The 12,637-nt window shown below is 44.3% G+C and overlaps 1 protein-coding gene across 2 annotated transcripts in view; it reads right to left on the bottom strand.

The window, feature by feature from the left end:
- LOC107395821 (vasorin) overlaps window positions 1-12,090 on the bottom strand; it is a 54,594-nt gene extending 42,504 nt beyond the window's left edge. For both annotated transcript variants that reach the window (XR_011520259.1, XM_054743645.2), the window contains exon 1: window positions 11,878-12,090. The gene's annotated coding sequence lies outside the window, so the exon portion shown is untranslated. The remainder of the gene's footprint in view (window positions 1-11,877) is intronic.
- Window positions 12,091-12,637: the final 547 nt, after the last annotated feature.

Below are 12,637 nucleotides of genomic sequence, written 5' to 3'. Positions count from 1 at the left end.
AGACGGCATCCATCCCTCTTTGGATGGAGCAGCTCTTCTTTCTAGCAACATGGCCAGTTTTATTAGCCCTCCATGACTACCCAGGGGCCAGACCAGGAAGCAGAGTCGTAGTTTAACACACCCCTCTGCAGCTTCTGTACTGTTACCCACCCACTACCCCATAGAGACAGTGTCCTGCCCACGGCCAAAATCACACAGATTAAATATCAGGCTTAATAAAGCAAATCATGGAAATCTCATAAATATTAGAACAAATTCAACTGAGCAGAAAACTAGAAACTCCTCCTTGAACCGGGCGCCATCTGGGCGTAAGGCAAAGCCCAGAAAGACAAGAAAATAACTTTTATAGCCCAGTTCACTAACAATCTGTTTTTTTATTTTGATTGGTGACCCACGAGCCAGCCAGAAGGGGAGGAGACTTAGGCTCCCCATTAGCCAGATCCAGGTGATTACCGGCCAACGTGGACGTTTTAATTATAAAAAAGCTGTTTATGTGTCAGTACTGTTTTATTTTTATTTAGTAATATGAATGTAGGATATATTATCTTATTCATATGGGTAGAGATGTGTAAACAAATTTAATACAAGACTAAAGCTTCTTGAACCGTCACCTTATCGTGGTGGAGGAGTTTGAGTGCCCTAATGATCCTAGGAGCTATGTTGTCTGGGGCACTTAGTGCCCCTGGTAGGGTCTCCCATGACAAATTGGTCTTAGGTGAAGGGTGAGACAAAGAACGGTTCGAAGGATCTTTCATGGCGGTTAAAACGAAGAGTCGGAGTACCCGGCCCGGGGGGTTACCGGGGTCCCACCCTGGAGCCAGGCCTGGGGTTGGGGCCCGTGAGCGAGCGCCTGGTGGCCGGGCTTTCGCCCATGGGGCCCGGCCGGGCCCAGCCCGAACCGGATACATGGGCTCGTCCAACTGTGGACCCACCACCCGCAGGAGGAACATGAAGGGTCCGGTGCAATGCGAATTGGGTGGCAGACCAAGGCGGGAGCCTTGGCGGTCCAATCCCCGGACAAGAAAACTAGTTTTTGGGACATGGAACGTCACCTCGCTGGCGGGGAAGGAGCCGGAGCTTGTGGCAGAGGTTGAGCGGTACCGGCTAGATATAGTCGGACTCACCTCGACACATTGCATTGGCTCTGGAACCCGAGACCTGGAGAGGGGTTGGACACTCTACTTTGCTGGAGTTGCTCCGGGTGAGAGGCGGAGGGCTGGGGTTGGCTTTTTGTTAGCCCCGAGACTCTCTGCCTGTGTGTTGGGGTTTACCCCGGGGGACAAGAGGGTAGCTTCCTTGCGCCTTCGGGTCGGGGAACGGGTCCTGACTGTTGTTTGTGCTTATGGGCCAAATATCAGTTCAGAGTACCCACCCTTTTTGGAGTCCCTGGGACGAGTGCTAGATAGTGCTCCATCAGGGGGCTCCATTGTCCTGCTGGGGGACTTCAATGCTCACGTGGGCAATGACAGCTTGACCTGGAGGGGTGTGATTGGGAGGAACGGCCCACCTAATCTGAACTCGAGCGGTGTTTTGTTATTGGACTTCTGTGCAAGCCGCAGTTTGGCCATAACGAACACCATGTTCGAACATAAGGATGCCCACCGGTACACTTGGTACCAGGGCAGCCTAGGTCACAGGTCGATGATAGATTTTGTAGTCGTATCATCTGACCTGCGGCCGTATGTTTTGGACACCCGAGTGAAGAGAGGGGCGGAGCTGTCAACTGATCACCACCTGGTGGTGAGTTGGATCAGATGGCAAGGGAACATGCCGCGTAGACCTGGCAGACCCAAACGCATAGTGAGGGTCTGCTGGGAACGCCTGGCAGAAGAACCTGTCAAGACGGTCTTCAACTCCCACCTCCGGCAGAGCTTTGACCACGTCCCGAGAGCAGTGGGGGACATTGAGTCCGAGTGGGCCTTGTTCCACTCTGCGATTGTCGAGGCGGCTGTTGCTAGCTGTGGTCGTAAGGTGGCCGGTGCCAGTCGTGGTGGCAACCCCCGTACCCGCTGGTGGACACCAGAGGTTCGGGGAGCCGTCAGGCTGAAGAAGGAGGCCTACAGGGCGTGGCTGGTCTGTGGGTCTCCGGAGGCAGCAGACAGGTACCGGATAGCCAAGCGGGGTGCAGCAGTTGCCGAGACAAAATATCGGGCGTGGGAGGAGTTTGGTGAGGCCATGGAGAAAGACTATCGATCAGCGCCAAAGAGGTTCTGGCAAACTGTCCGGCGCCTCAGGAGAGGGAGGCAGCAACTCGCTCATACTGTTTACAGTGAGGATGGGGAGCTGCTGACGTCAACTGGGGCTATAGTCGGGCGGTGGAAGGAATCCTTTGAGGAACTCCTCAATCCCACCTACGTGCATTCCAAGGAGGAGCCAGAGCCGGGAGACCTGGGGATGGACTGTCAAATCTCAGGGGCAGAAGTTGCTGAGGTACTCAAACAACTACACAACGGCGGAGTCCCGGGGGTGGATGAGATTCGTCCTGGGTATCTCAAGGCTATGGATGTGGTACGGCTGTCGTGGTTGACACGTCTCTGCATCATTGCGTGGTCATCGGGGGGCAGTTCCTGTGGAGTGGCAGACCGGTGTGGTCCCCATCTTTAAGAAGGGTGACCAGAGGGTGTATTCCAACTATAGGGGGGTCACACTCCTCAGCCTCCCTGGAAAGGTCTAGTCCAAGGTACTGGAGAGGAGGGTTCGATCGATAGTTGAATCTCAGATTGATGAGGAGCAATGTGGTTTTCGTCCTGGCCGTGGAACTGTGGACCAGCTCTATACCCTTGCAAGGGTGATGGAGGGGGCACGGGAGTTTGCCCAACCAATCCACATGTGTTTTGTGGATTTGGAGAAGGCTTATGACCGTGCCGGGACCCGGACCCGGATAAGCGGAGGAAGACGAAGACGAAGAAGACGAAGACGAAGAAAACTAGAAAAATTAAATGTGGGTTGTTGAACATTAGATCCATTTTTTCTAAGACTGTGTTAGTTAATGAGTTGATTTGTGATAATCAGATCTCTTTGCTCTCTCTCACAGAATCCTGGCTGCAGCAAGAGGACTACTTCGTCTTCTTCGTCTTCCTCCGCTTATCCGGGTCCGGGTCGCGGGGGCAGCATCCCAATTAGGGAGCTCGAGGCCGTCCTCTCCCCGGCCTTGTCCACAAGTTCCTCCGGCAGGACCCCAAGGCGTTCCCGGACCAGATTGGAGATGTAACCTCTCCAACGTGTCCTGGGTCGACCCGGGGGCCTTCTGCCGGCAGGACATGCCCGAAACACCTCCCCGGGGAGGCATCCAGGAGGCATCCTGACCAGATGCCCAAACCACCTCAACTGGCTCCTTTCGATCCGGAGGAGCAGCGGTTCTACTCCGAGTCCCTCCCGAATGTCCGAGCTCCTCACCCTATCTCTAAGGCTGAGCCCGGCCACCCTACGGAGGAAACTCATTTCGGCCGCTTGTATCCGCGATCTCGTTCTTTCGGTCATTACCCAAAGCTCATGACCATAGGTGAGGATTGGGACGTAGATCGACCGGTAAATCGAGAGCCTGGCTTTCTGGCTCAGCTCCCTCTTCCCCACGACAGATCGGCTCAGCGTCCGCATCACTGCAGACGCCGAACCAATCCGCCTGTCGATCTCCCGATCCCTCCTACCCTCACTCGTGAACAAGACCCCGAGATACTTAAACTCCTCCACTTGAGGTAGGACCTCTCCCCCGACCCGGAGGTGGCAAGCCACCCTTTTCCGGTCGAGAACCATGGTCTCAGATTTGGAGGTGCTGATCCTCATCCCAGCTGCTTCACATTCGGCCGCGAACCTACCCAGCAAGAGCTGAAGGTCAGAGCTGGATGAAGCTAGGAGGACCACATCATCCGCAAAAAGCAGAGACGAGATTCTCCTGCCACCAAACTCGACACACTCCACACCACGGCTGTGTCTAGAAATTCTGTCCATAAAAGTGATGAACAGAACCGGTGACAAAGGGCAGCCCTGGCGGAGTCCAACCCTCACTGGGAACAGGTCCGACTTACTACCGGCTATGCGGACCAAACTCACGCTCCTCTGGTAAAGGGACTGAATGGCCCTTAACAGAAAGCCACCCACCCCATACTCCTGGAGCGTCCCCCACAGGGTGCCCCTGGGGACACGGTCATAAGCCTTCTCCAAATCCACAAAGCACATGTGGATTGGTTGGGCAAACTCCCATGCCCCCTCCATCACCCTTGCAAGGGTATAGAGCTGGTCCACAGTTCCACGGCCAGGACGAAAACCACATTGCTCCTCCTCTATCTGAGATTCAACTATCGATCGGACCCTCCTCTCCAGTACCTTGGCGTAGACCTTTCCAGGGAGGCTGAGGAGTGTGTTAGCTTAAATGAGTCGACTCCTTCAAATTATTTAAATCATCATATTGCTCGAAGTACAGGGCGAGGAGGAGGAGTAGCAACCATTTTTCATTCGGACTTATTAATCAGTCCCTTACCAATTAATAGCTACAGTTCGTTCGAACATCTTATCCTTAGTTTTCCTAATCCAGATTGCAAAACTGTAAAACCACTCTTGTTTGTAGTTTTATATCGTTCACCAGGCCCTTACTCTGAGTTTTTGGATCAGATCTCTGATTTTTTTATCTGATTTGGTGATAAATACTGATAAGGTCATTGTAGTGGGGGATTTTAATATTCATGTGGACATTGAAAATGATAGCCTCAATGTAGCCTTTAGTAATATCTTAGACTCAATTGGATTTACTCAAAGAATACATAGCTCCACCCACTCCTGCCATCATACATTAGACCTTGTGCTGACTTATGGCATAGAGTGTGAGGAAATAACGATCTTTCCACATATTCCAGGCCTCTCGGACCACTTTCTGATAACCTTTGAGTTTTTTATAACTGAGTTCTCGAGACATGAAAGTAAATTTCACTATAGTCGGTCTCTATCTGACAACGCAGTTGCATCTTTTAATCAACTGTTCCATCTTTATTGTCCTCAGCATCTCAGAGGCATGTAGCAGAGGATAATATTTTCAGTTCTAACCCCTCACAAATTGATGCCTTAGTTCATCATGTTAATTCCTCTTTATGTGTGGCATTAGATGACGTTGCCCCTTTAAAAAAGAAGGTAATTAGGGACAGGAAGTTGGCTCCTTGGTTTAATTCTCATTTACGAGCCTTAAAACAACACTCTAGGAAATTGGAGAGAACATGGCGCTCTACGCACCATGAGGAGGCCTAGCTATCCTGGAAAAATAGTCTTGTGCTTTATAAAAATGAGCTTCGACAAACTAGAACTGCTTATTTCTCAGCATTAATTGAGGAGAATAAGCATAATCCTAAATTTCTTTTCAGTACAGTTGCTAAACTTACACAGAATCATAGCTCTGAGCCATCTATTCCCTTAGCCCTCATTAGCAATGACCTCATGGGATTTTTTACAAGTAAAATTAATTCTATTAGAAACAAAATCTTTAGCATCCTCCCTAATGCGATTTCTTCTTCCTCAGTAAGTGAGGCAGCATCAGAGGTGACTGCAGAACCTCATCTGTGCTTGAACCGTTTTGATCCAGTTGAGCTTTCAGATTTATCAAAAATATTAGCTTCTAAACCTTCAATTTGCATTTTGGATCCAATCCCAACCAAATTATTTAAAGAAGCATTTCCTTTGGTTACTGCCCCCAGCTATAATGAATCTATCCTTAGTAAATGGATATGTACCACAGGATTTTAAGGTTGCTGTAATCAAACCTTCGCTTAAGAAGCCTTCTCTGGATCCAGATGACCCAATGAATTATAGACCAATATTTAACCATTTCCATTTCCATTTTTATCCAAAGTCCTGGAGAAAATAGTGGCCATCCAAGTATGTGAGCATTTAAACACTAATGCTCTGTTTGAGGAATTTCAGTCTGGTTTTAGAGAGTATCACAGCACTGAAACTGTGTTAGTGAGAGTTACAAATGATATTCTCATGGCCTCAGATAAGAATCTTGTGTCTGTTCTAGTCTTGTTAGATCTCAGTGCTGCCTTTGACACAGTTGATCACAATGTTCTTTTAGAAAGGCTAGAATATGTTGTAGGGATCAAAGGAACAGCGCAAGGCTGGTTTAAATCCTACCTGTCTGACAGATTCCATTTTGTAAATGTACATGACAAATCGTCTTCATACTCCAGGGTTACTTGTGGAGTACCACAGGGTTCAGTGCTTGGACCAATTCTTTTTACTATATATATGCTCCCAATTGGTAAAATCCTTAGACAGCATGGGATAAACTTCCACTGTTATGCTGACGATACTCAGTTTATCCATTAACCCTGATGAACCTAATCGGTTGGGTAGATTACAGCCTTGTCTTGAGGACATAAAAAAATGGATGACTCTAAACGTTTTGCTTTAATATCAAGACAAGACGGAAGTTCTCATCTTTGGACCAGAAATCCTGAAAAGGAAATTGCTTGGTCAATCACCTGACCTGAATGGCATTAGATTAATCTTCAAGAACAAAGTAAGGAACCTTGGTGTTATCTTTGACCAGGACATGGCATTCAAATCTCAGGTTAAACAGGTTTGTAGGATTTTCTTTTTCCACCTTCGGAATATTGCTAAGATTAGAAGCATCCTTTCCAGGAGTGATGCTGAAAAACTAGTTCATGCATTTATTACATCAAGACTGGATTACTGTAATTCATTACTCTCAGGAAGTCCACAGAATGTAGTTAAAAGTCTTCAGCTTGTCCAAAATGCTGCAGCTAGAGTTCTGATGAGAATTAAAAAGAGAGATCATATCTCTCCTGTCTTAGCTTCCCTACATTGGCTACCTGTTAAATTCAGAATAGATTTTAAGATCCTTCTTCTCACATATAAAGCTCTTAATAATCAAGCTCCATCATACATCAGTGATCTGATTGTTCCATACGTTACTAACCGAGCACTTCGCTCTCAGACTGCAGGTTTACTGGTGGTTCCCAGAATATCTAAAATTAGGATGGGAGGCAGATCTTTTAGTTATCAGGCTCCTCTCCTGTGGAACCAGCTCCCAGCTTTAGTCCGTGAGGCATACACCTTGTCTACTTTTAAGACTAGGCTTAAAACATTTTTATTTGATAGGGCCTATAGTTAAAATCTGATGTTAACCTAAATCTGGAGAAGTGGGGGAGCAGAGGGAGGTGGAGTGTACAGTCAGTAAAGACGGCTCTCCCTTGCCCTGACTCCAACATGCCTCCATCTAAATAGGATAGATTAGCCAGAGTTATCTCTGTAGTTATGCTACTATAGGCTTAGACTGCTGGAGGACACACTGACCACTTTTCACACTCTACTACTTTCTTCTACAATCTGCTCTTTAACTGTATTATTTTCTGCAATTTCAGCTGTTAACTTTATTTTTTCTCTAAGTGTTTTTCTCCCCAGAAGAAGCTACAATGATGTTCTGCTGAGCTGTGGTGGCCTCATGGAGGGGGCCAACGTCTAGCACACTGCTGCTAACCACTTAAACATTCTCCCTCTCCTGATAATAACTTTTTGCTTTCCTTGACGTTGGATGTGCTACTGCTAGTTTATCCGTTTAATTATAGATTCATTAGGATAAATACAATAAAGTTTATCTCTCACCAAATAGAAAATTAACTAAGACATCACAATATAACTATAGACACATTACTTTGTGTCTATAAGGTCATTGTAGTGGGGGATGTGTGTGTGTGTGTGTGTGTGTGTGTGTGTGTGTGTGTGTGTGTGTGTGTGTGTGTGTGTGTGTGTTATACTAAGCCAGGATTCTCTGGAGGTTTCTTCCTGTTAAAAGGGAGTTTTCCTCTCCACTGTCGCTTTATGCTTGCTTGGCATGAGGATTGCTGTAAAGTCATTGACACTAGTCAGTGACTTGATGCAATTTGCTGGGTTCCTTATATAGGAAATATTATTTCTGATTGGCTTAATGAACTGACCTGAATTGGAATGTTTATTGTGTGAAGTGCCTTGAGACGACTCTTGTCGTGATTTGGCGCTATATAAATAAAATTGAATTGAATTGAATAAATCATAAACATGAATCATAAACATAAACACAGCTGATATTAATCTAGTGATAAACTGCTCCTGTAGACTCTAATGAAGGCTGAGGAGACATTTCAACTTTTAGATAAAGGTGTTAAAAAGACGAACACACAGAGAGGAGATAAGTTTCACTGTTGTTTTGACAACAGGTAAATAATAACGGACACTAAAGGGTGCTATAAGCAAGTAAAACTGACAAGTGCGCCTTTAATAGGTTTGATTTTTGTTCTGATCCTTTTCACAAAATCGCACTGAGCAATGTATTCAGGTGGGTCAGAATTAAAAGGGCATGTTAAGCTAAGAGGGACACGCAGTAATCTCCATTTTATTTTACTTCTGAGCTACAAATAAAAATGTTTATTTTAATATAAGAGGCAGATTATGTTCAAAGGGTCAAATTATTGAAAAGAAATGTTTTTTTCTTAGCAATCAAACAACACAATCTAATATAAATTAAGTTGATTTCATGTCTAAAGCATAATTAGATCTGGTTTTGGAGTTTTCTGTCTGCTGGTGCCATAGAATATTCTGAGGTTCACGTTTGTTTGTTTGTTTGTTTGTGTGTGTGTGTGTGTGTGTGTGTGTGTGTGTGTGTGTGTGTGTGTTTGTTTGTGATGTTCCTTCCTCCTACTGCAGAACCACCATGTTTACACAGCAGCCTGTGAGGAAGACTGAAAAATATGTTTAAGGATGCGCTCCATGAGTTGGTAAAGAAGTGACAAGTCCTGAACCATGCCGGCCTGTGGAGATGAGGAACTCAAAGTGCCGGTTCCATTCTGGTGGGCATGAAAAGCCTCAGCCTGCTGCGTGATAATTGAGTCTAGAATTCTTCTTATGTCGAGGAATTTTTAGACGTTACGTGAGTACGTGAGTCGGTTTTTGGTGCTGAAAGCAGAAACGTAATTAGGCTGGATTCAAGCTCATATAGACAAAAATGCATTCAGAAGTTCCGTCACTTCTAACACAAACACCAGAACTCTTTCTTTGGTTTCCATGTTTTACCCCTGAATTACAGATTCTACAACAACCTCTCCAAACTTACAAAGTTATTAGGTTCAGATGAACTGATTTTGTTTTGAATCTCTCAAATGAAAAAACAGTCAGGGGAACAAACAGAGATCAGTTTAAAGGCTGAACAAAAGGGGTTGATGCTGGATGTCTGCTCCATCTTCGCTTCCTTAAACTTTCCCAGATGTGCTCAACAGAAAGTTCAGACCCAGACAAAAAAAAGATCAGTGAAAGAAATGATACTGTTATCCAACATAACTCCAAACATTTAATCAGAATGTCCTTGCTAATAACCCGTCAGACAAATACACAGGGTGTCAGGTGGATACACTGGTAGAGCAGTCCAGGGGGAAGAACTTGCATCATTATTATACCACAACCTGTTTTTTTACCATCGCTTTAATGCATGGCTGTGCATTCAGTCAAATTGGAATTCCAGTTACAGTGTCAGCATAATCAATGGAAAATTTGTTTGTCATTTACCACTTAGCAGTTCTACACTCTTATTTTGTGTTGGCCTTCACTCCAGGAGGCTAAATTCACCTGCGTGTTGTGTCGATGATCTTAAAGTGCTAGCAGCCATGGCAGAACGAGGGCAAAACACAGTGTCAAATAAATACTCCACCATTATTTCCAACCATGAACACCACTGCATCTACTGATACTTAAGTTGTTGGCAAAGCCATTTGTGCTATCATGAGTTTTAATCATCACTAAAAACTTCAACAATGGCTAGTAAAAACAGAAAATATCAGTGCCTCAAACGAGATAAGGAGAGGAAGGACACAAGCAATGACGTGGTTGAAAGTAAGGGACTGAACAGTTCAGTCGGGGGGACATAGTTTGGCTTGTAGCAGCTACTATATGAAAGTCTAGACCAAACACGAACCGATCTCAGCAGACTAAACTAATTGATTCATGCACAACAGATTGCTACAGTTAAATGCTACAGAGAACATTAAGAATTACAGTTTTGGTCCTTTTCTGAAACTAGATGATGTCTGTTTTATTGTTTAGATTTTTTTTCTTTGAAAGCTGTTTAAATTTTCACTGATATAAAAAGGTTGTCTCCTAATATTTATTTTTTATGCTTATTCATAAAAAAGCTACATTTAAACCAAGCAGAGATTTTGAGATGTGATATTTTGACACCTATTTTATTGAGTTCTGTTCTCCACTAAGGATTGATGGTTTTAGTTTAGATTAAACCTCTTTTATCAATCCAAAACAGTTATTTGATGTTTCATGTGTTCAGCTTTCGAAAATGAATCTTTAGAAATATATTCTGATATCTATGTTACTTGAAAGTACCAGAAAACACGATTGACAAAAATAGCTATTTGTTTCATATCGTTCGATATATATATCTATGTCGAATATCAAACACACACACACACACACTAATCCAGAACTCTTCACCTTGTAGCTCTTAACTTCTCTCATGGGGTTATTAAGTCTCTGATCGAGGAGCTTTCCTTTGCGTTCTGTCCTGTTCTGTTGACATGGTGGCATGACCTGAACACTTATTAGCTGACCCCTGGGATTAGTCCAAGGTTGAAAACAGGGGAGGGTAGTTTGGGTTAAGCCTTCATCTCGAGGTGCTCGCTGCAGCATCTTTCATAAACCTTAATTAAATTGCCAAGACACGGAGGGAAGAATGTTTGGTTTGCTCTCTCGTCCTGAGGTACATTCGCTGAGCCATCCCTCTGTCTCCACCTTTCTTTGCTTTTCCCATTCTTATTCCATCATGAGTTTGTCTTAGCGCCTCAAAACTCCTCACAGCAAAGGCAAAAGGTCCCGATGAGCAAAATGCTGTCTGATTCCTATCAAATGAACATCTTGGGCATGCTTTGCAGAAAATCCTCTGATGTATTCCTAATAAATCACCAAACAGAGCAAGTTTATAGACAAATCAAATGTAGAATCTAGGATTTCGACATAAACTGAAACTGAATCATAACACTAATGTCATTTTATGTGTAATAAAACAGTAATGCAAAAATAAATTGTTTTCTGTTCAAACATCCTTTTTTCTTTAGATTTTTTTATTGCTTTTACAATTTAGTTCATCACACCTCAGAACTAAAACGTGCTCTGACAACAGATCAATACGCAAAAATGACTCATGAAATAACATTTTTATAAAACTTTATGATTTTCATTAAAATTTTTAATTAAAGTCAATATTTTTCTATTAGCTTAATGCCCACCACAGGTTTAAACCTTCCCAAAAACCCTAAATTGCCAAACTTTGCATTTTCTAATTAATATTAGAAAACACGTCTGTCAATCTAACCCCTCATCAAACCTCATGTTCCTGCTGATTTAGATCAACTTGTTTTAAATGTTGTTATTAAAGAATGATTGGGACGTTTTTAAAAGACAGTGAAAACAAAGAAAACCGGAGCGAATAACTGCAAAAAGAGCAAATCAGATCATCTCTCTGACCCGAAAAGAGAGGTTTTAAGCAGCCTAAGGTCAGAGAGAACCCGAGGAAATCGCAGATAACAACCTATAATCCAAATTATTCGGCACTACCGCGACTGAGATAAGAACTAATCCAGCCTCCACATATCTGAGTCCCTACAGGCGCGTCCTACTCCACGGATCCTGGCGTGCGCCCCGCCGGGAGCTGCTGATGGATCTGTCAACGTTTCGTTTCATTAAAAACGCCACATCTTTCTTTAATTCACTGGCAGCAGCTCTCTGTGGTTAGAAAGTTTGCGGTGTGGTCAAGTTAAAGTCTTAAGCATCCAAAGTGCGTAAAAGCGCGCACTGAGCTTTCACTTCACATTAAAGGCGCGCGCATGAGAAGCTTACCTTGGTAGAGTCTTAATTCAGAGTCCGCAGCTGTGAAGCTTTCGGCTTAAAGTCTTCATCCACTTTTATCAGCTGGTTTCTGAACTCAAAGCTCTAGAAATGTGAAGAAAAAAACGTCCTTTTGTTGCACAGCCGCGTGGACACGAAGTTTCAACCAAAATCAGCGCAGCGCACTCGCTGAAGAGCCTGGATCCGCGAGCGCTGCGGGTGTATGGGCTAACAGCGCTGTTCAGCGAGCTGTTAAACAGGCTGCGGGGGTGGGAGGGGCAGGAGCCGGGGCGCGCGGCCCTGCGCGGCCCCGACGCACGCTGCACCTGCAAAAAAATAATTAAATGGACAAGTGAAGCTGCCCCCCCCCCCCCCCCCCCCCATCAGAAATTCACGCAAAGCGGAGTGGTTAGTGCACCTGTTTCTATATAGCTTTATTTATCACATATCTTATCTGAATGATGACATCTGAGGTCTATGGCGTTAATAATGTGCTAATTCGTGTAAATAATGTTTATAATTTGATGCTTTTCGACCTGTTGCTGCTGGAAATGTCTTACAAATTACTTTGAGCCTTTGTTTGTATTGGTCAGTAAAGTTCAACATGCATGATGATTGTTTTTACTTGTAATGAATTGAGCCTTGTTTTTATTTTTCATTCATATTTTTTTCTATTTCTGATTATAGATTTATCTGGGTGTGGGAAATGATTCACTTTATTGAAAGCTGAAAAGTTAAGAACATTTCATATTCTCCATTAAAACTGCACAAA

This window comes from Nothobranchius furzeri, chromosome 4, assembly GCF_043380555.1.
Source record: "Nothobranchius furzeri strain GRZ-AD chromosome 4, NfurGRZ-RIMD1, whole genome shotgun sequence".
Lineage (NCBI taxonomy): Eukaryota > Metazoa > Chordata > Actinopteri > Cyprinodontiformes > Nothobranchiidae > Nothobranchius > Nothobranchius furzeri.
Note: the sequence above shows the minus strand (reverse complement) of the source record. Positions and strands in the feature narration are given on the sequence as shown.